This window comes from Pristiophorus japonicus, chromosome Y (assembly GCF_044704955.1).
Source record: "Pristiophorus japonicus isolate sPriJap1 chromosome Y, sPriJap1.hap1, whole genome shotgun sequence".
Lineage (NCBI taxonomy): Eukaryota > Metazoa > Chordata > Chondrichthyes > Pristiophoridae > Pristiophorus > Pristiophorus japonicus.
The window spans coordinates 11,593,105-11,619,498 of NC_092011.1; positions in this window are offsets into that span (position 1 = coordinate 11,593,105).

A 26,394-nucleotide genomic window follows, 5' to 3' on the forward strand; every position below is an offset into this window, starting at 1 on the left:
ACAGGGTCCCTGTGTATTCAGGGTAAGGGTTACTGTACAGGGTCCCTGTGTATTCAGGGTAATGGTCAGTGTACAGGTTCCCTGTGTATTCAGGGTAAGGTTTACTTTACAAGGTTCCTGTGTATTCAGGGTAAAAGTTACTGTACAGGTTCCCTGTGTATTCAGGGTAAGGGTTACTGTACAGGGTCCATGTGTATTCAGGGTAAGGTTCACTGTACCGGGTCCCTGTGTATTCAAGATAAGGGTTACTGTAAAGGGACCCTGTTTATTCAGGGTAAGGGTCACTGTACAGGATCCCTGTGTATTCAGGGTAAGGGTTACTGTACAGGGTCTCTGTGTATTCAGGGTAAGTGACACTGTACAGGGTCCCTGTGTATTCAGGGTAAGGGATACTATACACGTCCCTGTGTATTCAGGGTAAGGGTTACTGTACAGGGTCCCTGTGTATTCAGGGTAAGTGTCACTATACAGGGTCCCTGTGTATTCAGGGTAAGGGTCACTGTACAGGGCCCTATGTATTCAGAGTAAGGGTTACTGTACAGGGTCCCTGTGTATTCAGGGTAAGGTTTACTGTAGAGGGTCTCTGTGTATTCAGGGTAAGGGTCACTGCACAGGGTACCTGTGTATTCAGGGTATGGGTTACTGTACATGGTCTCTGTGTATTCATGGTAAGGGTCAGTGTACAGTGTCCCTGTGTATTCAGGGTAAGGGTTATTGTACAGGGTCCCTGTGTATTCAGGGTAAGGGTTATTGTACAGGGTACCTGTGTATTCAGGGTAAGGTCAATGTACACGGTCCCTGTGTATACAGGGTAAGGGACAGTTTACAGTGTGCCTGTGTATTCAGGGTAATGGTTACTGTACAGGGTCCCTGTGTATTCAGGGTAAGGGTCACTGTGCAGTGTCCCTGTGTATTCAGGATAAAGTTTACTGTACAGGTTCTCTGTGTATTCAGGTTAAGCGTTACTGTACAGGGTCCCTGTGTATTCGAGGTAAGGTTTAATGTACACGGTCCCTGTGTATTCAGGGTAACGGTTACTGTACAGGGTCCCTGTTTATTCAGAGTAATTGTTACTGTACACGGTCCCTTTGTATTCAGGTAAGGGTTACTGTAGAGGGTCCCTGTGTATTCAGGGTAAGGGTTACTGTACAGGGTCCATGTGTATTCAGGGTAAGTGTTACTGTATACGGTCCCTGTATATTCAGGGTAAGGGTTACTGTACAGGGTCCCTGTGTATTCCGGGTAAGGGTTACTGTACATGGTCCCCGTGTAAACGGTAAGGGTTACTGTACAGGGTTCCTGTGTATTCAGGGTAAGGGTCAGTGTACAGTGTCCCTGTGTATTCAGGGTAAGGGTTACTGTACAGGGACCCTGTTTATTCAGGTTAAGGGTTACTGTACAGTGTCCCTGTGTATTCAGAGTAAGGGTTACTGTACAGTGTCCCTGTTTATTCAGGGTAAGAGTTACTGTACACGGTCCCTGTATATTCAGGGTAAGGGTTACTGTACAGGGTCCCTGTGTATTCAGGGTAAGTGTCACTGTAAAGGGTCCCTGTTTATTCAGGATAAGGATCAGTGCACAGGGTACCTCTGTATTCAGGGTAAGGATCACTGTACAGGGTCCCTGTGTATTCAGTGTAAGGATTACTGTACAGGGTCCCTGTATATTCAGGATAAGGTCACTGCACTGGGTCCCTGTGTATTCAGGGTAAGGGTTACTGTAAAGTGTCCCTGTGTATTCAGGGTAAGGTTTGCTGTACAGAGTCCCTGTGTATTCAGGGTAAGTTTTACTGTACAGAGTCCCTGTGTATTCAGGGTAAGGGTTACTGTACAGGGTCCCTGTGTATTCAGGGTAAAGATCACTGTACATGGTCCCTGAGTATTCAGGGTAAGGGACAGTGTACAGTGTCCCTGTGTATTCAGGGTAAGGGTTACTGTACAGGGTCCCTGTTTATTCAGGTAAGGGTTACTGTACAGGGTCCCTGTGTATTCAGGGTAAGGGTTACTGTACAGGGTCCCTGTGTATTCAGGGTAAGGGTCAGTGTACAGGTTCCCTGTGTATTCAGGGTAAGGTTTACTGTACAAGGTTCCTGTGTATTCAGGGTAACAGTTACTGTACAGGTTCCCTATGTATTCAGGGTAAGGGTTACTCTACAGGGTCCCTGCGTATTCAGGGTAAGGGTCACTGTACCGGGTCCCTGGGTATTCAAGGTAAGGGTTACTGTAAAGGGACGCTGTGTATTCAGGGTAAGGGTCACTGTACAGGATCCCTGTGTATTCAGGGTAAGGGTTACTATACAGGGCACCTGTGTATTCAGGGTAAGTGACACTGTACAGAGTCCCTGTGTATTCAGGGTAAGGGATACTATACTGGTCCTTGTGTATTCAAGGTAAGGGTTACTGTACAGGGTCCCTGTGTATTCAGGGTAAGTGTCACTGTACAGGGTCCCTATGCATTCAGGTTAAGGGTCACTGTACAGGTCCCTGTGTATTCAGAGTAAGGGTTACTGTAAAGGGTCCGTGTGTATTCAGGGTAAGGGTCGCTTACAGGGTCCCTGTGTATTCAGGTTAAGTGTCACTGTACAGTGTCCCTGTGTATTCAGGGTAAGGGTTATTGTACAGGGTACCTGTGTATTCAGGGTAAGGGTTAATGTACACGGTCCCTGTGTATTCAGGGTAAGGGACAGTGTACAGTGTACCTGTGTATTCAGGGTAAGGGTTACTGTACAGGTTCCCTGTGTATTTAGGGTAAGGGTCACTGTACATTGTCCCTGTGTATTCAGGATAAAGTTTACTGTACAGGTTCTCTGTGTATTCAGGTTAAGCGTTACTCTACAGGGTCCCTGCGTATTCGAGGTGAGGTTTAATGTACACGGTCCCTGTGTATTCAGGGTAAGGGTTACTGTACAGGGTCCCTGTTTATTCAGAGTAAGTGTTACTGTACACGGTCCCTATGTATTCAGGGTAAGGGTTACTGTACAGGGTCCCTGTGTATTCAGGGTAAGGGTTATTGTACAGGATCCCTGTGTATTCAGGGTAAGTGTTACTGTATACGGTCCCTGTGTATTCAGGGTAAGGGTTACTGTACAGGGTCCCTGTGTATTCAGGGTAAGGGTTACTGTACACGGTCACCGTGTAAACGGTGAGCGTTACTGTACAGGGTTCCTGTGTATTCAGGGTAAGGGTCAGTGTACAGTGTCCCTGTTTATTCAGGGTAAGGTTTATTTTAAAGGGTCCCTGTTTATTCAGGGTAAGGTTTACTGTACAGTGTCCCTGTGTATTCAGGGTAAGGATTACTGTACAGGGTCCCTGTGTATTCAGGGTAAGAGTTACAGTACACGGTCCCTGTATATTCAGGGTAAGGGTTACTGTACAGGGTCCCTGTGTATTCAGGGTAAGGGTTAATGTACAGGGTCCCTGTGTATTCAGGGTAAGGTCTACTGTACAGGATCCCTGTGTATTCAGCGTAAGGGTTACTGTACACGGTCCCTGTCTATTCAGGGTAAGGGTAAGTGTACAGTGTCCCTGTGTATTCAGGATAAGGGTTACTGTACAGGGTCACTGTATATCCAGGGTAAGGGCAACTGTACAGGGTCCCTGTGTATTCAGGGTATGGTTTAATGTACACGGTCCCTGTGTATTCAGGGTACGGGTCAGTGTACAGTGTCCCTGTGTATTCAGGTTAAGGGTTACTGTACAGTGTCCCTGTGTATTCATGCTAAGGGTTACTGTACAGGGTACATGTGTATTCAGGGTAAGGATCACTGTACATGGTCCCTGAGTATTCAGGGTAAGGGACAGTGTACAGTGTCCCTGTGTATTCAGGGTAAGGGTTACTGTACAGGGTCCCTGTTTATTCAGGTAAGGGTTACTGTACAGGGTCCCTGTGTATTCAGGGTAAGGGTTACTGTACAGGGTCCATGTGTATTCAGGGTAAGGGTCAGTGTACAGGTTCCCTGTGTATTCAGGGTAAGGTTTACTGTACAAGGTTCCTGTGAATTCAGGGTAACAGTTACTGTACAGGTTCCCTGTGTATTCAGGGTAAGGGTTACTCTACAGGGTCCCTGTGTATTCAGGGTAAGGGTCACTGTACCGGGTCCCTGTGTATTCAAGATAAGGGTTACTGTAAAGGGACGCTGTGTATTCAGGGTAAGAGTCACTGTACAGGATCCCTGTGTATTCAGGGTAAGGGTTACTGTACAGGGTACCAGTGTATTCAGGGTAAGTGACACTGTACAGAGTCCCTGTGTATTCAGGGTAAGGGATACTATACAGGTCCCTGTGTATTCAGGGTAAGGTTTACTGTACAGGGTCCCTGTGTATTCAGGGTAAGTGTCACTGTACAGGGTCCCTATGTATTCAGGGTAAGGGTCACTGTACAGGTTCCTGTGTATTCAGAGTAAGGGTTACTGTACAGGGTCCCTGTGTATTCAGGGTAAGGGTCGCTTACAGGGTCCCTGTGTATTCAGGTTAAGTGTCACTGTACAGTGTCCCTGTGTATTCAGGGTAAGGGTTATTGTACAGGGTACCTGTGTATTCAGGGTAAGGGTTAATGTACACGGTCCCTGTGTATTCAGGGTAAGGGACAGTGTACAGTGTACCTGTGTATTCAGGGTAAGGGTTACTGTACAGGTTCCCTGTGTATTTAGGGTAAGGGTCACTGTACATTGTCCCTGTGTATTCAGGATAAAGTTTACTGTACAGGTTCTCTGTGTATTCAGGTTAAGCGTTACTCTACAGGGTCCCTGCGTATTCGAGGTGAGGTTTAATGTACACGGTCCCTGTGTATTCAGGGTAAGGGTTACTGCACAGGGTCCCTGTTTATTCAGAGTAAGTGTTACTGTACACGGTCCCTATGTATTCAGGGTAAGGGTTACTGTACAGGGTCCCTGTGTATTCAGGGTAAGGGTTATTGTACAGGATCCCTGTGTATTCAGGGTAAGTGTTACTGTATATGGTCCCTGTGTATTCAGGGTAAGGGTTACTGTACAGGGTCCCTGTGTATTCAGGGTAAGGGTTACTGTACACGGTCCCCGTGTAAACGGTAAGGGTTACTGTACAGGGTTCCTGTGTATTCAGGGTAAGGGTCAGTGTACAGTGTCCCTGTTTATTCAGGGTAAGGTTTATTTTAAAGGGTCCCTGTTTATTCAGGGTAATGTTTACAATACAGTGTCCCTGTGTATTCAGGGTAAGGATTACTGTACAGGGTCCCTGTGTATTCAGGGTAAGAGTTACAGTACACGGTCCCTGTATATTCAGGGTAAGGGTTACTGTACAGGGTCCCTGTGTATTCAGGGTAAGGGTTAATGTACAGGGTCCCTGTGTATTCAGGGTAAGGTCTACTGTACAGGATCCCTGTGTATTCAGCGTAAGGGTTACTGTACACGGTCCCTGTCTATTCAGGGTAAGGGTCAGTGTACAGTGTCCCTGTGTATTCAGGATAAGGGTTACTGTACAGGGTCACTGTATATCCAGGGTAAGGGCTACTGTACAGGGTCCCTGTGTATTCAGGGTATGGGTTAATGTACACGGTCCCTGTGTATTCAGGGTAAGGGTCAGTGTACAGTGTCCCTGTGTATTCAGGTTAAGGGTTACTGTACAGTGTCCCTGTGTATTCATGCTAAGGGTTACTGTACGGGGTACATGTGTATTCAGGGTAAGGGTTATTGTACATGGCCCCTGTGTATTCAGGGTAAGGGTTACTATACAGGGTCCCTGTGTATTCAGGGTAAGTGTCACTGTACAGGGTCCCTGTGTATTCAGGATAACGGTCACTGTACAGGTCCCTGTGTATTCAAGGTAAGGGTTAATGTACAGGATCCCTGTGTATTCAGGGTAATGGACACTTACAGGGTCCCTGAGTATTCAGGTTAAGTGTCACTGCACAGTGTCCCTGTGTATTCAGGGTAAGTGTCACTGTACAGGTCCCTGTACATTCAGGGTAAGGGTCACTGTACATGGTCCCTGTTTATTCAGGGTAAGTGTCACTGTACAGGGTACCTGTGTATTGAGGGTAAGGGTTACTGTACAGGGTCCCTGCGTATTCAGGGTAAGGGTTATTGTACAGGATCCCTCTGTTTTCAGGGTAAGGGTTACTGTACAGGGTCCCTGTGTATTCAGGGTAAGGTTCAGTGTACAGGCTTTCTGTGTATTCAGGATAAGGTTTACTGTACAGGGTCCCTGTGTATTCAGGGTAAGGGTTATTGTACAGGATCCCTGTGTATTCAGGGTAAGGGTCACTGTACAGGGTCCCTGTGTATTCAGGGTAAGGGTTACTGTACAGGGACCCTGTGTATTCAGGGTATGGGTTATTGTACAGGATCCCTGCGTATTCAGGGTAACGGTTACTGTAGAGGGTCCCTGTGTATTCAGGGTAAGTGTCAGTGTATAGGTTCCCTGTGTATTCAAGGTAAGGGTCACTGTACAGGCTCCCTGTGTATTCAGGGTAACGGTTACTGTACAGGGACCCTGTTTATTCAGGTAAGGGTTACTGTACAGGGTCCCTGTGTATTCAGGGTAAGGATTACTGTACAGGGTCCCTGTGTATTCAGGGTAAGGGTCAGTGTACAGGTTCCCTGTGTATTCAGGGTAAGGTTTACTGTACAAGGTCCCTGTGTATTCAGGGTAACAGTTACTGTACAGGTTCCCTGTGTATTCAGGGTAAGGGTTACTCTATAGGGATCCTGTGTATTCAGGGTAAGGGTCACTGTACCGGGTCTCTGAGTATTCAAGATAAGGGTTACTGTAAAGGGACGCTGTGTATTCAGGGTAAGGGTCACTGTACAGGATCCCTGTGTATTCAGGGTAAGGGTTACTGTACGGGGTACCTGTGTATTCAGGGTAAGTGACACTGTACAGGGTCCCTGTGTATTCAGGGTAAGGGATACTATACAGGTCCCTGTGTATTCAGGGTAAGGGTTACTGTACAGGGTCCCTGTGTATTCAGGGTAAGTGTCACTGTACAGGGTCCCTATGTATTCAGGGTAAGGGTCACTGTACAGGTCCCTGTGTATTCAGAATAAGGGTTACTGTACAGGGTCCCTGTGTATTCAGGGTAAGGGTCGCTTACAGGGTCCCTGTGTATTCAGGTTAAGTGTCACTGTACAGGGTCCCTGTGTATTCAGGGTAAGGGTTATTGTACAGGGTACCTGTGTATTCAGGGTAAGGTTTAATGTACACGGTCCCTGTGTATTCAGGGTAAGGGACAGTGTACAGTGTACCTGTGTATTCAGGGTAAGGGTTACTGTACAGGTTCCCTGTGTATTTAGGGTAAGGGTCACTGTACATTGTCCCTGTGTATTCAGGATAAAGTTTACTGTACAGGTTCTCTGTGTATTCAGGTTAAGCGTTACTCTACAGGGTCCCTGCGTATTCGAGGTGAGGTTTAATGTACACGGTCTCTGTGTATTCAGGGTAAGGGTTACTGTACAGGGTCCCTGTTTATTCAGAGTAAGTGTTACTGTACACGGTCCCTATGTATTCAGGGTAAGGGTTACTGTACAGGGTCCCTGTGTATTCAGTGTAAGGGTTACTGTATAGGGTCCCTGTGTATTCAGGGTAAGGGTTACTGTACACGGTCCCCGTGTAAACGGTAAGGGTTACTGTACAGGGTTCCTGTGTATTCAGGGTAAGGGTCAGTGTACAGGTTCCCTGTTTATTCAGGGTAAGGTTTATTTTAAAGGGTCCCTGTTTATTCAGGGGAAGGTTTACTGTACAGTGTCCCTGTGTATTCAGGGTAAGGATTACTGTACAGGGTCCCTGTGTATTCAGGGTAAGAGTTACAGTACACGGTCCCTGTATATTCAGGGTAAGGGTTACTGTACAGGGTCCCTGTGTATTCAGGGTAAGGGTTACTGTACACGGTCCCTGTCTATTCAGGGTAAGGGTCAGTGTACAGTGTCCCTGTGTATTCAGGATAAGGGTTACTGTACAGGGTCATGTATATCCAGGGTAAGGGCTACTGTACAGGGTCCCTGTGTATTCAGGGTATGGGTTAATGTACACGGTCCCTGTGTATTCAGGGTAAGGGTCAGTGTTCAGTGTCCCTGTGTATTCAGGTTAAGGGTTATTGTACAGTGTCCCTGTGTATTCATGCTAAGGTTTACTGTACAGGGTACATGTGTATTCAGGGTAAGGGTTATTGTACATGGCCCCTGTGTATTCAGGTTAAGGGTCGTGTACAGGGTCCCTGTGTATTCAGGGTAAGAGTTAATGTACAGGGTCCCTGTGTATTCAGGGTAAGGGTTACGGTACAGGGTCCCTGTGTATTCAGGGTAAGGGTCACTGTAAAGGATCCCTGTGTATTCAGCGTCAGGGTTACTGTACAGGGTCCCTGTGTATTCAGGGTAAGTGTCACTGTACAGGGTCCCTGTGTATTCAGGGTAAGGGTCACTGTACAGGTCCCTATGTATTCAGGGTAAGGGTTACTTTACAGGGTCCCTGTGTATTCAGGGTAAGTTTCACTGTACAGGGTCCCTGTGTATTCAGGATAACGGTCACTGTACAGGTCCCTGTGTATTCAGGGTAAGGGTTACTGTACAGGATCCCTGTGTATTCAGGGTAATGGACGCTTACAGGGTCCCTGTGTATTCAGGTTAAGTGTCACTGTACAGTGTCGCTATGTATTCAGGGTAAGTGTCACTGTACAGGTCCCTGTACATTCAGGGTAAGGGTCACTGTACATGGTCCCTGTGTATTCAGGGTAAGTTTCACTGTACAGGGTCCCTGTGTATTGAGGGTAAGGGTTAATTTACAGGGTCCCTGTGTATTCAGGGTAAGGGTTATTGTACAGGATCCCTCTGTTTTCAGGGTAAGGGTTACTGTACAGGGTCCCTGTGTATTCAGGGTAAGGGTCAGTGTACAGGGTTTCTGTGTATTCAGGGTAAGGTTTACTGTACAGGGTCCCTGTGTATTCAGGGTAATGGTTATTGTACAGGATCCCTGTGTATTCAGGGTAAGGGTCACTGTACAGGGTACCTGTGTATTCAGGGTAAGGGTTACTGTACAGGGACCCTGTGCATAGGGTATGGGTTATTGTACAGGATCCCTGTGTATTCAGGGTAACGGTTACTGTAGAGGGTCCCTGTGTATTCAGGGTAAGTGTCAGTATATAGGTTCCCTGTGTATTCAAGGTAAGGGTCACTGTACAGGCTCCCTGTGTATTCAGGGTAAGGGTTACTGTACAGGGACCCTGTTTATTCAGGTAAGGGTTACTGTACAGGGTCCCTGTGTATTCAGGGTAAGGGTTACTGTACAGGGTCCCTGTGTATTCAGGGTAAGGGTCAGTGTACAGGTTCCCTGTGTATTCAGGGTAAGGTTTACTGTACAAGGTTCCTGTGTATTCAGTGTAACAGTTACTGTAAAGGTTCCCTGTGTATTCAGGGTAAGGGTTACTCTACAGGGTCCCTGTGTATTCAGGGTAAGGGTCACTGTACCGGGTCCCTGTGTATTCAAGATAAGGGTTACTGTAAAGGGACGCTGTGTAATCAGGGTAAGGGTCACTGTACAGGATCCCTGTGTATTCAGGGTAAGGGTTACTGTACAGGGTACCTGTGTATTCAGGGTAAGTGACACTGTACAGGGTCCCTGTGTATTCAGGTAAGGGATACTATACAGGTCCCTGTGTATTCAGGGTAAGGGTTACTTTACAGGGTCCCTGTGTATTCAGGGTAAGTGTCACTGTACAGGGTCCCTATGTATTCAGGGTAAGGGTCACTGTACAGGTCCCTGTGTATTCAGAGTAAGGGTTACTGTACAGGGTCCCTGTGTATTCAGGGTAAGGGTCGCTTACAGGGTCCCTGTGTATTCAGGTTAAGTGTCACTGTACAGGGTCCCTGTGTATTCAGGGTAAGGGTTATTGTACAGGGTACCTGTGTATTCAGGGTAAGGGTTAATGTACACGGTCCCTGTGTATTCAGGGTAAGGGACAGTGTACAGTGTACCTGTGTATTCAGGGTAATGGTTACTGTACAGGTTCCCTGTGTATTTAGGGTAAGGGTCACTGTACATTGTCCCTGTGTATTCAGGATAAAGTTTACTGTACAGGTTCTCTGTGTATTCAGGTTAAGCGTTACTCTACAGGGTCCCTGCGTATTCGAGGTGAGGTTTAATGTACACGGTCCCTATGTATTCAGGGTAAGGGTTACTGTACAGGGTCCCTGTGTATTCAGGGTAAGGGTTATTGTACAGGATCCCTGTGTATTCAGGGTAAGTGTTACTGTATACGGTCCCTGTGTATTCAGGGTAAGGGTTACTGTACAGGGTCCCTATGTATTCAGGTAAGGGTTACTGTACACGGTCCCCGTGTAAACGGTAAGGGTTACTGTACAGGGTTCCTGTGTATTCAGGGTAAGGGTCAGTGTACAGTGTCCCTGTTTATTCAGGGTAAGGTTTATTTTAAAGGGTCCCTGTTTATTCAGGGTAAGGTTTACTGTACAGTGTCCCTGTGTATTCAGGGTAAGGATTACTGTACAGGGTCCCTGTGTATTCAGGGTAAGAGTTACAGTACACGGTCGCTGTATATTCAGGGTAAGGGTTACTGTACAGGGTCCCTGTGTATTCAGGGTAAGGGTTAATGTACAGGGTCCCTGTGTATTCAGGGTAAGGTCTACTGTACAGGATCCCTGTGTATTCAGGGTAAGGGTTACTGTACACGGTCCCTGTCTATTCAGGGTAAGGGTCAGTGTACAGTGTCCCTGTGTATTCAGGATAAGGGTTACTGTACATGGTCACTGTATATCCAGGGTAAGGGCTACTGTACAGGGTCCCTGTGTATTCAGGGTATGGGTTAATGTACACGGTCCCTGTGTATTCAGGGTAAGGGTCAGTGTACAGTGTCCCTGTGTATTCAGGTTAAGGGTTACTGTACAGTGTCCCTGTGTATTCATGCTAAGGGTTACTGTACAGGGTACATGTGTATTCAGGGTAAGGGTTATTGTACACGGCCCCTGTGTATTCAGGTTAAGGGTCGTGTACAGGGTCCCTGTGTATTCAGGGTAAGGGTTAATGTACAGGGTCCCTGTGTATTCAGGGTAAGGGTTACGGTACAGTGTCCCTGTGTATTCAGGTTAAGTGTCACTGTACAGGGTCCCTGTGTATTCAGGGTAAGGGTTATTGTACAGGGTACCTGTGTATTCAGGGTAAGGGTTAATGTACACGGTCCCTGTGTATTCAGGGTAAGGGACAGTGTACAGTGTACCTGTGTATTCAGGGTAATGGTTACTGTACAGGTTCCCTGTGTATTTAGGGTAAGGGTCACTGTACATTGTCCCTGTGTATTCAGGATAAAGTTTACTGTACAGGTTCTCTGTGTATTCAGGTTAAGCGTTACTCTACAGGGTCCCTGCGTATTCGAGGTGAGGTTTAATGTACACGGACCCTATGTATTCAGGGTAAGGGTTACTGTACAGGGTCCCTGTGTATTCAGGGTAAGGGTTATTGTACAGGATCCCTGTGTATTCAGGGTAAGTGTTACTGTATACGGTCCCTGTGTATTCAGGGTAAGGGTTACTGTACAGGGTCCCTATGTATTCAGGTAAGGGTTACTGTACACGGTCCCCGTGTAAACGGTAAGGGTTACTGTACAGGGTTCCTGAATATTCAGGGTAAGGGTCAGTGTACAGTGTCCCTGTTTATTCAGGGTAAGGTTTATTTTAAAGGGTCCCTGTTTATTCAGGGTAAGGTTTACTGTACAGTGTCCCTGTGTATTCAGGGTAAGGATTACTGTAGAGGGTCCCTGTGTATTCAGGGTAAGAGTTACAGTACACGGTCGCTGTATATTCAGGGTAAGGGTTACTGTACAGGGTCCCTGTGTATTCAGGGTAAGGGTTAATGTACAGGGTCCCTGTGTATTCAGGGTAAGGTCTACTGTACAGGATCCCTGTGTATTCAGGGTAAGGGTTACTGTACACGGTCCCTGTCTATTCAGGGTAAGGGTCAGTGTACAGTGTCCCTGTGTATTCAGGATAAGGGTTACTGTACATGGTCACTGTATATCCAGGGTAAGGGCTACTGTACAGGGTCCCTGTGTATTCAGGGTATGGGTTAATGTACACGGTACCTGTGTATTCAGGGTAAGGGTCAGTGTACAGTGTCCCTGTGTATTCAGGTTAAGGGTTACTGTACAGTGTCCCTGTGTATTCATGCTAAGGGTTACTGTACAGGGTACATGTGTATTCAGGGTAAGGGTTATTGTACACGGCCCCTGTGTATTCAGGTTAAGGGTCGTGTACAGGGTCCCTGTGTATTCAGGGTAAGGGTTAATGTACAGGGTCCCTGTGTATTCAGGGTAAGGGTTACGGTACAGTGTCCCTGTGTATTCAGGGTAAGGGTCACTGTAAAGGATCCCTGTGTATTCAGCGTAAGGGTTACTGTACAGGGTCCCTGTGTATTCAGGGTAAGTGTCACTGTACAGGGTCCCTGTGTATTCAGGGTAAGGGTCACTGTACAGGTCCCTGTGTATTCAGGGTAAGGGTTACTTTACAGGGTCCCTGTGTATTCAGGGTAAGTGTCACTGTACAGGGTCCCTGTGTATTCAGGATAACGGTCACTGTACAGGTCCCTGTGTATTCAGGGTAAGGGTTACTGTACAGGATCCCTGTGTATTCAGGGTAATGGACGCTTACAGGGTCCCTGTGTATTCAGGTTAAGTGTCACTGTACAGTGTCGCTATGTATTCAGGGTAAGTGTCACTGTACAGGTCCCTGTACATTCAGGGTAAGGGTCACTGTACATGGTCCCTGTGTATTCAGGGTAAGTGTCACTGTACAGGGTCCCTGTGTATTGAGGGTAAGGTTTACTGTACAGGGTCCCTGTGTATTCAGGGTAAGGGTTATTGTACAGGATCCCTCTGTTTTCAGGGTAAGGGTTACTGTACAGGGTCCCTGTGTATTCACGGTAAGGGTCAGTGTACAGGGTTTCTGTGAATTCAGGGTAAGGTTTACTGTACAGGGTCCCTATGTATTCAGAGTAAGGGTTATTGTACAGGATCCCTGTGTATTCAGGGTAAGGGTCACTGTACAGGGTCCCTGTGTATTCAGGGTAAGGGTTACTGTACAGGGACCCTGTGTATTCAGGGTATGGGTTATTGTACAGGATCCCTGTGTATTCAGGGTGACGGTTAATGTAGAGGGTCCCTGTGTATTCAGGGTAAGTGTTACTGTACAGGGTCCCTGTGTATTCAGGGTATGGGTTACTGTATAGGGTTCCTGTATATTCAGAGTAAGAGTTACTGTACAGGTTCCCTGTTTATTCAGGGTAAGGGTTATTGTACAGGGTCCCTGTGTATTCAGGGTAAGGGTTAATGTACAGGGTCCCTGTGTATTCAGTGTAAGTGTTACTGTACAGGATCCCTGTGTATTCAGGGTAAGTGTTACTGTACACGGTCCCTGTCTATTCAGGGTAAGGATCAGTGTACACTGTCCCTGTGTATTCAGGATAAGGGTTACTGTACAGGGTCCCTGTATATTCAGGGTAAGGGTTACTGTACAGGGTCCCTGTGTATTCAGGGTATGGGTTACTGTACACGGTCCCTGTGTATTCAGGGTAAGGATCAGTGTACAGTGTCCCTGTGTATTCAGGTTAAGGGTTACTGTACAGGGTCCCTGTGTATTCATGCTAAGGGTTACTGTACAGGTTACATGTGTATTCAGAGTAAGGGTTATTGTACACGGCCCCTGTGTATTCAGGGTAAGGGTCAGAGTACAGGGTCCCTGTGTATTCAGGGTAACGGTTACTGTACAGGGTCCGTGTGTATTCAGGGTAAGGGTTAGGGTACAGGGAACCTGTGTATTCAGGGTAAGGGTCACTGTACAGGATCCCTGTGTATTCAGCGTAAGGGTTACTGTACAGGGTCCCTGTGTATTCAGGGTAAGTGTCACTGTACTGGGTCCCTGTGTATTCAGGGTAAGGGTCACTGTACAGGTCCCTGTGTATTCAGGGTAAGGGTTACTGTACAGGGTCCCTGTGTATTCAGGGTAACAGTCACTGTACAGGTCCCTGTGTATTCAGTGTAAGGGTTACTGTACAGGGTCCCTGTGTATTCAGGGTAAGTGTCACTGTACAGGGTCCCTGTGTATTCAGGCTAACGGTCACTGTACAGGTCCCTGTGTATTCAGTGTAAGGGTTACTGTACAGGATCCCTGTGTATTCAGGGTAAGGGACGCTTACAGGGTCCCTGTGTATTCAGGTTAAGTGTCACTGTACATTGTCCCTGTGTATTCAGGGTAAGTGTCACTGTACAGGTCCCTGTACATTCAGGGTAAGGGTCACTGTACATGGTCCCTGTGTATTCAGGGTAAGTGTCACTGTACAGGGTCCCTGTGTATTGAGGGTAAGGATTACTGTACAGGGTCCCTGTGTATTCAGGGTAAGGGTTATTGTACAGGATCCCTCTGTATTCAGGGTAAGGGTTACTGTACATGGTCCCTGTGTATTCAGGGTAAGGGTCAGTGTACAGGGTCTCTGTGTATTCAGGGTAAGGGTTACTGTACAGGGTCCCTGTGTATTCAGGGTAAGGGTTATTGTACAGGATCCCTGTGTATTCAGGGTAAGGTCACTGTACAGGGTCCCTGTGTATTCAGGGTAAGGGTTACTGTACAGGGTCCCTGTTTATTCAGGGTATGGGTTATTGTACAGGATCCCTGTGTATTCAGGGTAACGGTTACTGTAGAGGGTCCCTGTGTATTCAGGGTAAGTGTCAGTGTATAGGGTCCCTGTGTATTCAGGATAAGGGTTACTGTATAGGGTTCCTGTGTATTCAGAGTAAGAGTTACTGTACAGGTTCCCTGTTTATTCAGGGTAAGGCTTACTGTACAGGGTCCCTGTGTATTCAGGGTAAGGGTCACTGTTCCGGGTCCCTCTGTATTCCGGGTAAGGTTTACTGTACAGGGACCCTGTGTATTCAGGGTAGGGGTCACTGTACAGGATACCTGTGTATTCAGTGTAAGGGTTACTGTACAGGGTCCCTGTGTATTCAGGGTAAGACTCACTGTAGAGGGTACCTGTGTATTCAGGTTAAGGGTCACTGTACAGGTCCCTATGTATTCAGGGTGAGAGTTACTGTACAGTGTCCCTGTGTATTCAGGGTTAGGGTTACAGTACAGGGTACCTGTGTATTCAGGGTTAGGGTCACTGTACAGGTTCCCTGTGTATTCAGGATAAGGGTTACTGTACAGGGTCCCTGTGTATTCAGGGTAAGGGTCACTGTACAGGGTCCCTGTGTATTCAGGGTAACGGTTACTGTACATTGTCCCTGTATATTCAGGGTAAGGGTCACTGTACAGTGTCCCTGTGTATTCAGGGTAAGGGTTACTGTACAGGGTCCCTGTATATTCAGGGTAAGGGTTATTGTACAGGATCCCTGTGTATTCAGGGTAAGGGTCACTGTACAGGGTCCCTGTGTATTCAGGGTAAGGGTCACTGTACAGAGTCCCTGTGTATTCAGGGTAAGGATTATTGTACAGGATCGCTGTGTATTCAGGGTAAGGGTCACTGTACAGTGTCCCTGTGTATTCAGGGTAAGGTTTACTGTACAGGGTCCCTGTGTATTCAGGGTAAAGTTTATTGTACAGGCTCCCTGTGTATTCAGGGTAAAGGTTACTGTACAGGGTCCCTCTGTATTCAGGGTAAGGGTCAGTGTACAGGGTCCCTGTGTATTCAGGGTAATGGTCACTGTACAGGGTCCCTGTGTATTCAGTGTAAGGGTTACTGTACAGGGTCCCTGTGTATTCAGGGTAAAGGTCACTGCACTGGGTCCCGGTGTATTCAGGGTAAGTGTTACTGTACAGGGTCCCTGTGTATTCAGGGTAAGGTTTACTGTACAAAGTCCCTGTGTATTCAGGGTAAGATTTACTGTACAGAGTCCCTGTGTATTCAGGGTAAGGGTAACTGTACAGGGTCCCTGTGTATTCAGGGTAAGGGTAACTGTACAGGGTCCCTGTTTTTTCAGGGTAAGTATTACTGTACACGGTCCCTGTGTATTCAGCGTACGTGTTACTGTACAGGGTCCCTGTGTATTCAGGGTAAGGATCACTGTACATGGTCCCTGTGTATTCAGGGTAAGGGTCAGTGTAGAGTGTCCCTGTGTATTCAGGGTAAGGGTTACTGTACAGGGTCCCTGTGTATTCAGGGTAAGGGTTACTCTACAGTGTCCCTGTGTATTCAGGTTAAGGGTCAGTGTACAGGTTCCCTGTGTATTCAGGGTAAGGTTTACTGTACAAGGTCCCTGTGTATTCAGGGTAACAGTTACTGTACAGGTTCCCTGTGTATTCAGGGTAAGGGTTACTCTACAGGGATCCTGTGTATTCAGGGTAAGGGTCACTGTACCGGGTCCCTGTGTATTCAAGATAAGGGTTACTGTAAAGGGACGCTGTGTATTCAGGGTAAGGGTCACTGTACAGGATCCCTGTGTATTCAGGGTAAGGGTTACTGTACAGGGTACCTGTGTATTCAGGGTATGTGACACTGTACAGGGTCCCTGTGTATTCAGGGTAAGGGATACTATACAGGTCCCTGTGTATTCAGGGTAAGGGTTACTGTACAGGGTCCCTGTGTATTCAGGGTAAGTGTCACTGTACAGGGTCCCTATGTATTCAGGGTAAGGGTCACTGTACAGGTCCCTGTGTATTCAGAGTAAGGGTTACTGTACAGGGTCCCTGTGTATTCAGGGTAAGGGTCGCTTACAGGGTCCCTGTGTATTCAGGTTAAGTGTCACTGTACAGGGTCCCTGTGTATTCAGGGTAAGGGTTATTGTACAGGGTACCTGTGTATTCAGGGTAAGGGTTAATGTACACGGTCCCTGTGTATTCAGGGTAAGGGACAGTGTACAGTGTACCTGTGTATTCAGGGTAAGGGTTACTGTACAGGTTCCCTGTGTATTTAGGGTAACGGTCACTGTACATTGCCCCTGTGTATTCAGGATAAAGTTTACTGTACAGGTTCTCTGTGTATTCAGGTTAAGCGTTACTCTACAGGGTCCCTGCGTATTCGAGGTGAGGTTTAATGTACATGGTCCCTGTGTATTCAGGGTAAGGGTTACTGTACAGGGTCCCTGTTTATTCAGAGTAAGTGTTACTGTACACGGTCCCTATGTATTCAGGGTAAGGGTTACTGTACAGGGTCCCTGTGTATTCAGGGTAAGGGTTATTGTACAGGATCCCTGTGTATTCAGGGTAAGTGTTACTGTATACGGTCCCTGTGTATTCAGGGTAAGGGTTACTGTACAGGGTCCCTGTGTATTCAGGGTAAGGGTTACTGTACACGGTCCCCGTGTAAATGGTAAGGGTTACTGTACAGGGTTCCTGTGTATTCAGGGTAAGGGTCAGTGTACAGTGTCCCTGTTTATTCAGGGTAAGGTTTATTTTAAAGGGTCCCTGTTTATTCAGGGTAAGGTTTACTGTACAGTGTCCTGTGTATTCAGGGTAAGGATTACTGTACAGGGTCCCTGTGTATTCAGGGTAAGAGTTACAGTACACGGTCTCTGTATATTCAGGGTAAGGGTTACTGTACAGGGTCCCTGTGTATTCAGGGTAAGGGTTAATGTACAGGGTCCCTGTGTATTCAGGGTAAGGTCTACTGTACAGGATCCCTGTGTATTCAGGGTAAGGGTTACTGTACACGGTCCCTGTCTATTCAGGGTAAGGGTCAGTGTACAGTGTCCCTGTGTATTCAGGATAAGGGTTACTGTACAGGGTCACTGTATATCCAGGGTAAGGGCTACTGTACAGGGTCCCTGTGTATTCAGGGTATGGGTTAATGTACACGGTCCCTGTGTATTCAGGGTAAGGGTCAGTGTACAGTGTCCCTGTGTATTCAGGTTAAGGGTTACTGTACCGTGTCCCTGTGTATTCATGCTAAGGGTTACTGTACAGGGTACATGTGTATTCAGGGTAAGGGTTTTGTACACGGCCCCTGTGTATTCAGGTTAAGGGTCATGTACAGGGTCCCTGTGTATTCAGGGTAAGGGTTAATGTACAGGGTCCCTGTGTATTCAGGGTAAGGGTTACGGTACAGGGTCCCTGTGTATTCAGGGTAAGGGTCACTGTAAAGGATCCCTGTGTATTCAGCGTAAGGGTTACTGTACAGGGTCCCTGTGTATTCAGGGTAAGTGTCACTGTACAGGGTCCCTGTGTATTCAGGGTAAGGGTCACTGTACAGGTCCCTGTGTATTCAGGGTAAGGGTTACTTTACAGGGTCCCTGTGTATTCAGGGTAAGTCTCACTGTACAGGGTCCCTGTGTATTCAGGATAACGGTCACTGTACAGGTCCCTGTGTATTCAGGGTAAGGGTTACTGTACAGGATCCCTGTGTATTCAGGGTAATGGACGCTTACAGGGTCCCTGTGTATTCAGGTTAAGTGTCACTGTACAGTGTCGCTATGTATTCAGGGTAAGTGTCACTGTACAGGTCCCTGTACATTCAGGGTAAGGGTCACTGTACATGGTCCCTGTATATTCAGGGTAAGTGTCACTGTACAGGGTCCCTGTGTATTGAGGGTAAGGGTTACTGTACAGGGTCCCTGTGTATTCAGGGTAAGGGTTATTGTACAGGATCCCTCTGTTTTCAGGGTAAGGGTTACTGTACAGGGTCCCTGTGTATTCAGGGTAAGGGTCAGTGTACAGGATTTCTGTGTATTCAGGGTAAGGTTTACTGTACACGGTCCCTGTGTATTCAGGGTAAGGGTTACTGTACAGGATCCCTGTGTATTCAGGGTAAGGGTCACTGTACAGTGTCCCTGTGTATTCAGGGTAAGGGTTACTGTACAGGGACCCTGTGTATTCAGGGTATGGGTTATTGTACAGGATCCTTGTGTATTCAGGGTAACGGTTACTGTAGAGGGTCCTTGTGTATTCAGGGTAAGTGTCAGTGTATAGGTTCCCTGTGTATTCAAGGTAAGGGTTACTGTATAAGGTTCCTCTATATTCAGAGTAAGAGTTACTGTACAGGTTCCCTGTTTATTCAGGGTAAGGGTTACTGTACAGGGTCCCTGTGTATTCAGGGTAAGGGTTAATGTACAGGGTCCCTGTGTATTCAGTGTAAGTGTTACTGTACAGGATCCCTGTGTATTCAGGGTAAGGTTTACTGTACACGGTCCCTGTCTATTCAGGGTAAGGGTCAGTGTACACTGTCCCTGTGTATTCAGGATAAGGGTTACTGTACAGGGTCCCTGTATATTCAGGGTAAGGGTTACTGTACAGGGTCCCTGTGTATTCAGGGTATGGGTTACTGTACACGGTTCCTGTGTATTCAGGGTAAGGGTCAGTGTACAGTGTCCCTGTGTATTCAGGTTAAGGGTTTCTGTACAGGGTCCCTGTGTATTCATGCTAAGGGTTACTGTACAGGTTACATGTGTATTCAGAGTAAGGGTTATTGTACACGGCCCCTGTGTATTCAGGGTAAGGGTCAGAGTACAGGGTCCCTGTGTATTCAGGGTAACGGTTACTGTACAGGGTCCCTGTCTATTGAGGGTAAGGGTTACTGTACAGGGTCCCTGTTTATTCAGGGTAAGGGTTATTGTACAGTATCCCTCTGTATTCAGGGTAAGGGTTACTGTACATGGTCTCTGTGTATTCAGGGTAAGGGTCAGTGTACAGGGTCTCTGTGTATTCAGGGTAAGGGTTACTGTACAGGGTCCCTGTGTATTCAGGGTAAGGGTTATTGTACAGGATCCCTGTGTATTCAGGGTAAGGTCACTGTACAGGGTCCCTGTGTATTCAGGGTAAGGGTTACTGTACAGGGTCCCTGTTTATTCATGGTATGGGTTATTGTACAGGATCCCTGTGTATTCAGGGTAATGGTTATTGTACAGGTCCCTGTGTATTCAGGGTAAGGGTTACTGTACAGGGTCCCTGTGTATTCAGGGTAACAGTCACTGTACAGGTCCCTGTGTATTCAGTGTAAGGGTTACTGTACAGGGTCCCTGTGTATTCAGGGTAAGTGTCACTGTACAGGGTCCCGGTGTATTCAGGGTAACGGTCACTGTTCCGGGTCCCTCTGTATTCAGGGTAAGGTTTACTGTACAGGGACCCTGTGTATTCAGGGTAAGGGTCACTGTACAGGATACCTGTGTATTCAGTGTAAGGGTTACTGTACAGGTTCCCTGTGTATTCAGGGTAAGTCTCACTGTAGAGGGTACCTGTGTATTCAGGTTAAGGGTCACTGTACAGGTCCCTATGTATTCAGGGTGAGAGTTACTGTACAGTGTCCCTGTGTATTCAGGGTTAGGGTTACAGTACACGGTAGCTGTGTATTCAGGGTTAGGGTCACTGTACAGGTTCCCTGTGTATTCAGGGTAAGGGTTACTGTAAAGGGTCCCTGTGTATTCAGGGTAAGGGTCACTGTACAGGGTCCCTGTGTATTCAGGGTAACGGTTACTGTACATTGTCCCTGTATATTCAGGGTAAGGGTCACTGTACAGTGTCCCTGTGTATTCAGGGTAAGGGTTACTGTACAGGGTCCCTGTATATTCAGGGTAAGGGTTATTGTACAGGATCCCTGTGTATTCAGGGTAAGGGTCACTGTACAGGCTCCCTGTGTATTCAGGGTAAGGGTTATTGTACAGGATCCCTGTGTATTCAGGGTAAGGTTCACTGTACAGGGACCCTGTGTATTCAGGGTAAGGGTTACGGTACAGGGTCCCTGTTTATTCAGGGTAAGGGTCAGTGTACAGGGTCCCTGTGTATTCAGGGTAAGGGTCACTGTACAGGGTCCCTGTGTATTCAGTGTAAGGGTTACTGTACAGGGTCCCTGTGTATTCAGAGTAAAGGTCACTGCACTGGGTCCCTGTGTATTCAGGGTAAGTGTTACTGTACAGGGTCCCTGTGTATTCAGGGTAAGGTTTACTGTACAAAGTCCCTGTGTATTCAGGGTAAGTTTTACTGTACAGAGTCCCTGTGTATTCAGGGTAAGGGTAACTGTACAGGGTCCTTGTGTATTCAGGGTAAGGGTAACTGTACAGGGTCACTGTTTTTTCAGGGTATGTATTACTGTACACGGTCCCTGTGTATTCAGGGTAAGTGTTACTGTACAGGGTCCCTGTGTATTCATGGTAAGGGTTACTGTACAGGGTCCCTGTGTATTCATGCTAAGGGTTACTGTACAGGTTACATGTGTATTCAGAGTAAGGGTTATTGTACACGGCCCCTGTGTATTCAGGGTAAGGGTCAGAGTACAGGGTCCCTGTGTATTCAGGGTAACGGTTACTGTACAGGGTCCCTGTGTATTGAGGGTAAGGGTTACTGTACAGGGTCCCTGTGTATTCAGGGTAAGGGTTATTGTACAGGATCCCTCTGTATTCAGGGTAAGGGTTACTGTACATGGTCCCTGTGTATTCAGGGTAAGGGTCAGTGTACAGGGTCTCTGTGTATTCAGGGTAAGGGTTACTGTACAGGGTCCCTGTGTATTCAGGGTAAGGGTTATTGTACAGGATCCCTGTGTATTCAGGGTAAGGTCACTGTACAGGGTCCCTGTGTATTCAGGGTAAGGGTTACTGTACAGGGTCCCTGTTTATTCATGGTATGGGTTATTGTACAGGATCCCTGTGTATTCAGGGTAATGATTACTGTACAGGTCCCTGTGTATTCAGGGTAAGGGTTACTGTACAGGGTCCCTGTGTATTCAGGGTAACAGTCACTGTACAGGTCCCTGTGTATTCAGTGTAAGGGTTACTGTACAGGGTCCCTGTGTATTCAGGGTAAGTGTCACTGTACAGGGTCCCGGTGTATTCAGGGTAACGGTCACTGTTCCGGGTCACTCTGTATTCAGGGTAAGGTTTACTGTACAGGGACCCTGTGTATTCAGGGTAAGGGTCACTGTACAGGATACCTGTGTATTCAGTGTAAGGGTTACTGTACAGGGTCCCTGTGTATTCAGGGTAAGTCTCACTGTAGAGGGTACCTGTGTATTCAGGTTAAGGGTCACTGTACAGGTCCCTATGTATTCAGGGTGAGAGTTACTGTACAGTGTCCCTGTGTATTCAGGGTTAGGGTTACAGTACAGGGTACCTGTGTATTCAGGGTTAGGGTCACTGTACAGGTTCCCTGTGTATTCAGGGTAAGGGTTACTGTACAGGGTCCCTGTGTATTCAGGGTAAGGGTCACTGTACAGGGTCCCTGTGTATTCAGGGTAACGGTTACTGTATATTGTCCCTGTATATTCAGGGTAAGGGTCACTGTACAGTGTCCCTGTGTATTCAGGGTAAGGGTTACTGTACAGGGTCCCTGTATATTCAGGGTAAGGGTTATTGTACAGGATGCCTGTGTATTCAGGGTAAGGGTCACTGTACAGGCTCCCTGTTTATTCAGGGTAAGGGCTATTGTACAGGATCCCTGTGTATTCAGGGTAAGGGTCACTGTACAGAGTCCCTGTGTATTCAGGGTAAGGATTATTGTACAGGATCCCTGTGTATTCAGGGTAAGGGTCACTGTACAGTGTCCCTGTGTATTCAGGGTAAGGGTTACTGTACAGGGTCCCTGTGTATTCAGGGTAAAGTTTATTGTACAGGCTCCCTGTGTATTCAGGGTAAAGGTTACTGTACAGGGTCCCTGTGTATTCAGGGTAAGGGTCAGTGTACAGGGTCCCTGTGTATTCAGGGTAAGGGTCACTGTACAGGGTCCCTGTGTATTCAGTGTAAGGGTTACTGTACAGGGTCCCTGTGTATTCAGGGTAAAGGTCACTGCACTGGGTCCCTGTGTATTCAGGGTAAGTGTTACTGTACAGGGTCCCTGTGTATTCAGGGTAAGGTTTACTGTACAAAGTCCCTGTGTATTCAGGGTAAGTTTTACTGTACAGAGTCCCTGTGTATTCAGGGTAAGGGTAACTGTACAGGGTCCTTGTGTATTCAGGGTAAGGGTAACTGTACAGGGTCCCTGTTTTTTCAGGGTAAGTATTACTGTACACGGTCCCTGTGTATTCAGGGTAAGTGTTACTGTACAGGGTCCCTGTGTATTCAGGGTAAGGATCACTGTACATGGTCCCTGTGTATTCAGGGTAAGGGTCAATGTAGAGTGTCCCTGTGTATTCAGGGTAAGGGTTACTGTACAGGGTCCCTGTATATTCAGGTAAGGGTTACTGTACAGGGCCCCTGTGTATTCAGGGTAAGGGTTACTGTAGAGTGTCCCTGTGTATTCAGGGTAAGGGTCAGTGTAGAGGTTCCCTGTGTATTCAGGGTAAGGTTTACTGTACAAGGTCCCTGTGTATTCAGGGTAACAGTTACTGTACAGGTTCCCTGTGTATTCAGGGTAAGGGTTACTCTACAGGGTCCCTGTGTATTCAGGGTAAGGGTCACTGTACCGGGTCCCTGTGTATTCAAGATAAGGGTTACTGTAAAGGGACCCTGTGTATTCAGGGTAAGGGTCACTGTACAGGATCCCTGTGTATTCAGGGTAAGGGTTACTGTACAGGGTCCCTGTGTATTCAGGGTAAGTGACACTGTACAGGGTCCCTGTGTATTCAGGGTAAGGGATACTATACAGGTCCCTGTGTATTCAGGGTAAGGGTTACTGTACAAGGTCCCTGTGTATTCAGGGTAAGTGTCACTGTACAGGGTCCCTGTGTATTCAGGGTAAGGGTCACTGTACAGGTCCCTGTTTATTCAGAGTAAATGTTACTGTACAGGGTCCCTGTGTATTCAGGGTAAGGGTCGCTTACAGGTTCCCTGTGTATTCAGGTTAAGTGTCACTGTACAGGGTCCCTGTATATTCAGGGTAAGGGTCACTGTACAGGTCCCTGTGTATTCAGGATAAGGGTCACTGTACAGGATCCCTGTGTATTCAGGGTAAGGGTTACTGTACAGGGTCTCTGTGTATTCAGGGTAAGGGTCACTGCACAGGGTATCTGTGTATTCAGGGTATGGGTTACTGTACATGGTCCCTGTGTATTCAGGGTAAGGGTCAGTGTACAGTGTCCCTGTGTATTCAGGGTAAGGGTTATTGTACAGGGTCCCTGTGTATTCAGGGTAAGGGTTATTTTACAGGGTACCTGTGTATTCAGGGTAAGGGTTAATGTACACGGTCCCTGTGTATTCAGGGTAAGGGACAGTGTAAAGTGTGCCTGTGTATTCAGGGTAAGGGTTACGTACAGGGTCCCTGTGTATTCAGGGTAAGCTTCACTGTACAGTGTCCCTGTATATTCAGGTTAAAGTTTACTGTAAAGGTTCTCTGTGTATTCAGGTTAAGCGTTACTCTACAGGGTCCCTGTGTATTCGAGGTAAGGTTTAATGTACATGGTCCCTGTGTATTCAGGGTAAGAGTTACTGTACAGGTTCCCTGTTTATTCAGAGTATGTGTTACTGTACATGGTCCCTATGTATTCAGGGTAAGGATTACTGTACAGGATCCCTGTGTATTCAGGGTAAGGGTTATTGTTCAGGGTCCCTGTGTATTCAGGGTAAGTGTTACTGTATACGGTCCCTGTGTATTCAGGTTAAGGGTTATTGTACAGGGTCCCTGTGTATTCAGGGTAAGGGTTACTGTTCACGGTCCCCGTGTAAACGGTAAGGGTTACTGTACAGGGTTCCTGTGTATTCAGGGTAAGGGATACTATACAGGTCCCTGTGTATTCAGGGTAAGGGTTACTGTACAGGGTCCCTGTGTATTCAGGGTAAGTGTCACTGTAAAGGGTCCCTGTGTATTCAGGGTAAGGGTCACTGTACAGGTCCCTGTTTATTCAGAGTAAGTGTTACTGTACAGGGTCCCTCTGTATTCAGGGTAAGGGTCGCTTACAGGGTCCCTGTGTATTCAGGTTAAGTGTCACTGTACAGGGTCCCTGTATATTCAGGGTAAGGGTCACTGTACAGGTCCCTGTGTATTCAGGATAAGGGTCACTGTAAAGGATCCCTGTGTATTCAGGGTAAGGGTTACTGTACAGGGTCTCTGTGTATTCAGGGTAAGAGTCACTGCACAGGGTATCTGTGTATTCAGGGTATGGGTTACTGTACAGGTTCCCTGTGTATTCAGGGTAAGGGTTACTCTACAGGGTCCCGGTGTATTCAGGGTAAGGGTCACTGTACCGGGTCCCTGTATATTCAAGATAAGGGTTACTGTAAAGGGACCCTGTGTATTCAGGGTAAGGGTCACTGTACAGGATCCCTGTGTATTCAGGATAAGGATTACTGTATAGGGTCCCTGTGTATTCAGGGTAAGTGACACTGTACAGGGTCCCTGTGTATTCAGGGTAAGGGATACTATACAGGTCCCTGTGTATTCAGGGTAAGGGTTACTGTACAGGGTCCCTGTGTATTCAGGGTAAGTGTCACTGTACAGGGTCCCTGTGTATTCAGGGTAAGGGTCACTGTACAGGTCCCTGTTTATTCAGAGTAAGTGTTACTGTACAGGGTCCCTGTGTATTCAGGGTAAGGGTCGCTTACAGGGTCCCTGTGTATTCAGGTTAAGTGTCACTGTACAGGGTCCCTGTATATTCAGGGTAAGGGTCACTGTACAGGTCCCTGTGTATTCAGGATAAGGGTCACTGTACAGGATCCCTGTGTATTCAGGGTAACGGTTACTGTACAGGGTCTCTGTGTATTCAGGGTAAGGGTCACTGCTCAGGGTATCTGTGTATTCAGGGTATGGGTTACTGTACATGGTCCCTGTGTATTCAGGGTAAGGGTCAGTGTACAGTGTCCCTGTGTATTCAGGGTAAGGGTTATTGTACAGGGTCCCTGTGTATTCAGGGTAAGGGTTATTTTACAGGGTACCTGTGTATTCAGGGTAAGGGTTAATGTACACGGTCCCTGTGTATTCAGGGTAAGGGACAGTGTAAAGTGTGCCTGTGTATTCAGGGTAAGTGTTACTGTACAGGGTCCCTGTGTATTCAGGGTAAGCGTCACTGTACAGTGTCCCTGTATATTCAGGATAAAGTTTACTGTAAAGGTTCTCTGTGTATTCAGGTTAAGCGTTACTCTACAGGGTCCCTGTGTATTCGAGGTAAGGTTTAATGTACATGGTCCCTGTGTATTCAGGGTAAGAGTTACTGTACAGGTTCCCTGTTTATTCAGAGTATGTGTTACTGTACATGGTCCCTATGTATTCAGGGTAAGGGTTACTGTACAGGATTCCTGTGTATTCAGGGTAAGGGTTATTGTACAGGGTCTCTGTGTATTCAGGGAAAGTGTTACTGTATACGGTCCCTGTGTATTCAGGGTAAGGGTTACTGTACAGGGTCCCTGTGTATTCAGGGTAAGGGTTACTGTTCACGGTCCCCGTGTAAACGGTAAAGGATACTGTACAGGGTTCCTGTGTATTCAGGGTAAGGGATACTATACAGGTCCCTGTGTATTCAGGGTAAGGGTTACTGTACAGGGTCCCTGTGTATTCAGGGTAAGTGTCACTGTAAAGGGTCCCTGTGTATTCAGGGTAAGGGTCACTGTACAGGTCCCTGTTTATTCAGAGTAAGTGTTACT